Genomic DNA, 4,293 nt, shown 5'->3' with positions numbered 1-4,293 from the left:
CCTTCTGGGTTTTAGGTTTTTTTTCCTCTGGGATTTTGTGCAGTGGGGTAACATCTGAATGTTTTCGTTTAACACTTGGTGGGCAGCAGCCCGTTGTCTGCTGTCTGCGTTTTCTGCTTTGCAGCTGACCTTCCCCCCAGTGAGCTCTGGCCTGTGAGGGGTTGGGGGGTTGCTGAAGGTCTGAGTGGGCCATGCTTCCGCGGGGAAATAGATGTGGGGCTTTGTTGCCCGGCGTGAATTGAGTAATGCTGTTTGAATGCTTGGTCCAACTTAGCACTGAAGAGTAAAATCCTGTCGTGAAGAGAGTTTGGTGAAAGCAGAATCCTTCCCTTGCTGCCGGCAGCGTTCACTACCCCCTCTTCTGGCCAGATGTGTGAAAAGCAGGAGCAGGTACTGTGGGAAGGGGGTGGCTAGTGCCCTCACTTCAGTTCTGCCTCTACGCATTGCCCCCCCAGCCTTTTAAAACCGAAGACAAAAGGAAGCACTCTGTACGCTGGATGATGTCGAAGAGGAAGGAGGTGTACCTGGTCCTGGGGAACCAGCGGAATGGTGGAGGCCCAGCAGAGCCATGGGCAGGAGCACTGAGCCATGGGCTCGCTGGTAGCCCAGTGAGCACAGGTTCGTTTAGGGAGGTTGGAACTCACCACTTTTTTGGCTGGTGCTGCAGCGAGGGTGGTACCTGAAACCTGAAGGGGAGAGTATTGCCTGGGGCGTGAGGCAGGAGTGACTAAAATGCCGAGATGGATTCCAGAGGATCAGGAAGAACAGGAGATTCCCAGATACCTGTGAGGATGCGGCTGAATAAGTAAGTGGCTTTTTTTCCTGTAAAACTGACTTGTGACCAGCTCTGAGTTGAGAGAGCTGCTTATCTCGCCTCATGGCTCTACTTGGTGATTTTTAAATGTTTTGCTTATTTTACCTTTAAGCTGCTTCTGTTTAAAAAAATTTTAAAATTCCTTTCATTTACTGCAAAATGCCAAATGCGAAAATGTATGTAGTACCAAAACACCTTTCAGAAAGATGTAAACAGCAAAGGAAACCACAAAAAGCAGCTTTCGTCAGAGCAGGGAAACTGCATAGTTTCACCCAAAAGTGATTTGACATTAACAACGCTACACTGATCTAAGCAAGGCTTTATTTGCAGACTAACCACCAAATGTACAGTATTTTTTGATATGACAGACAGTTTCTAGAAAAATATGTAAGTAGTGCATGTAAACGAGAAAATAAATATTATAGAACAACTTGTATTCATCCTTACTGCTTCACTTAACCCTTGGCATGTTGGGTAACTGCTGGGCTGTGTGGTGCTGGCCTGCCTACGATTGCTGGTATTTCTGCATGTGCAAATTGAACTGCTGTACAAGAATGATCAACCCTGGTGCTTAAAATTAAGTACAACTAAAAAGTTTTTTAATTCTCTGAGCAAGACTTGAACTTGATTCTGTAAATGCTGGGCTGTTTGGCCTAATGGCTTTTAGATCTACATTCCATCACAATTTCATGTTGTATGGCGCTCTGACTTGATTCCTTTCTCCTCCTATGGGTACACAGACCTTAGCTTTTTCCTAAAAATTGAAAATGAGCCCCTTTCTCTGCAGTCTGCCTATGATTGTATTAGCTCTACATATGTCAGGTATAACGAGTCCCTATAAAATGAAAGGAATGTCAAAGTTGCACTTTCTTTTCCTCAAAGGAAAAAGAGAAGTTGGGGAATGGATCAAATCAAGCGCTTCTACTTTCCGCTCAGAAGAGGAGATGAAATTTGCTGTTGTTAATAATCTCATTACTGCACCATTATGTCACTGCACATAAAATCTCACCAACGTTCACTGGGTGAGCTCATTATATGCCTACTGTTCTGAGTTCTGCCACAGTGAATTAATCTGCCTCAGTGCTGTTGCACTGTTGGGGCTCAACTGCGTGGGCAGCAGCTGGTGCTTGCCTAGTGTGCAGCATCACACGGGGTGAGGTGGAGGTGGCTCTGTGGGTACTAGGATTCCTGCTGAAACATCCAGAGACACATCCAGAACCAGCTGAGGATCGTGGTGGTTGTTCTGTGGAATTTGGTACACTGTAGGCAGGCTGACATGGTTGTGGGGGGGAAGAAAGGGGAATGTGTTTATACTTAATGGAGTTAAATCTCAACCTACATCTAGACTGTCCTTTGAGCTCTGCTGAGGCACAGATCATTTTGGAAGGAGGAATGGGACCCGGTACTGAAGTTTCAGCTTTATTTTTGAGGGGAGAGAATGGTGTCTCTCTGTGGTTTAACATTTCAGTATTTCATGTTAGCCATTAGGCTTTGATGTTTGGCTCGTAAAGCAGTTCTGTTAATACCAGGAATTCAGTCAGCAGGGTTTTGTGGAACTCTCCTGAAATACTCCTAGGCAGCCTTCCTCATACCTGCATGTTGAAGAAAAATACAACTGTCAGAGGGCTGTTGTGTTCAGGTTGTCACCTATCTGCAGCTTTTCAGCATTCTTCATGTGTTGTGTTCGTGACCACAGATGAACCTGAGCCTGGAGCTGAGAAACCTGCTCCACTCCCTGAATTTTTAATTGAGCTATACAGTTCTTACTCAGGAGTTGTCAGGAAATAGTTCATACCCCATATGGGGCAGAGTATTACAAATGTAGAAATGCTCAGCCATGTGGAGAGATGTGAGGATAATTAATTTTCAAACCCAAACAGCTGTAATGAACTGTAGTAAAATCTTATCTTGACAATTAAGAAGATTGGGAACTGTAGCTTAGAGAAGTTGGTCTTAAGACTTGACCAAAATGAAGTACCCAGGAAGGTGAGGGAATACGCTTGCTGAGCAAGGTCACTCTTACCTGTTAGCCTGAATCTGCCAATCAGAGGAACAAAACTGTCCAGTACGCTCCGAATTCGATACACTAATTGTGAAAACAAACATTGTGCCCAAGATGAGCCAGGTAGCAACAAACAACATAAAAATTATGAAAATGGCAAAAACTCAACAGTGAAACTTGCTATATTAATGAGGCCAAGGTTACTGTTAAACAAGCAATTTTGCAATATCATGAACTAACAAAGCAGTGACAAAGCCGATTCCTGGGAGAATTAACTACAACCTACCAAAAATATTATCTCAAGATTACAAAGGAGATTTCTCAGTTGGGTAGCTGCTAACTCACTGCCAGTGGCACCTTCCCTAGGGACTGCCAAGATTCCATTTTTAAATACATTTTCAGTAGCTGCTGCCATCCCAGTTCTGCTGAGAGCTCTTCCTCAGAGTGCTGGGCCACTTCAGTCCAAGGGGAATGAGTGGCAGGGAGTGTGCAGCACCTTACAGCCCTGTCTGCCCTGCTGCTAAAATTCTACATTGCCATGGCAACAAAGCATTCGGCCATTGCTGCAGAAAGAGGTGACTCAAGGTCTGAGCGTTGAGAATGAAAAATGAGTCAACCCTTCAGTGTCACTAAGGCATGTTTGTCTCGGCCTCGCTGTGCCGCTGTGAGCGAGGCGGCACAGGACAGCGACGGGGTGATGTACAGAACTCACCGCCAGCAGTTTTACAGGCGGGCGCAGCTTACCGACTGAGCGTGACCAGAGCTGGCTGCTGTAGATACACTTACCTAGACCAAAGTATATCCCAGTGGTTTCCAGGGAAGCAAAGGTGATTAAACCGATTCCAAGAGAAATTGTCCAGTCTAAGGCAACAAAAGTAATGCTTGGGTTTATTCATTTCTCTAGCGTGCGACCATTTATCCTTCTACTGAAGTCTTGCCTTACCTTTGTAGTAGTAGTAGCAAATTAATAGAGCTCCAATTGCAAAGCAAAGAATGACAAAATGAAAGAATTCATCTGAAATAGAGAAGGAAATTTAGGTCACAACTGTAGGTGTGGCCCTAAGGAATTCATAGAATTGATTATGTTAGCCAAGGCTGGTAAAATCCTGAAGTCCAACCATTGTACCATAAGGCACAGTGTATCGCTCAGGGAATAAAGCCTGTCTGCACCAGATGCCTCGTACACTGAACTTGAGAGATGCACACAAGTTGTTATGAGAAGCCTCGGTGATTTTCATTGAGAAGTGTTAATGCACTTTAAAAAACTAGGGGGGTGGGGGGGAGTTTTTTTCTGAACTAGAGATCTTATTCATGGTCGAAGGTTAAACAGGGTTGACATCAGTTGAATTTAAAAGAACAAAAATTTTTAAACTTGCCATCCTTCCGTATGCCCATCCACCGTACTGCGGGCTGAGGGAGATGACTGTTCCCGTTCTCATATGCTACAAGGGGAAAAAAGTGTTTTAGTGAAGTGGAC

The sequence above is a fragment of the Gallinula chloropus genome, assembly GCF_964237585.1.
Source record: "Gallinula chloropus genome assembly, chromosome: 12".
In the NCBI taxonomy this organism is placed as follows: domain Eukaryota; kingdom Metazoa; phylum Chordata; class Aves; order Gruiformes; family Rallidae; genus Gallinula; species Gallinula chloropus.
This window is presented reverse-complemented; position numbering follows the sequence as displayed.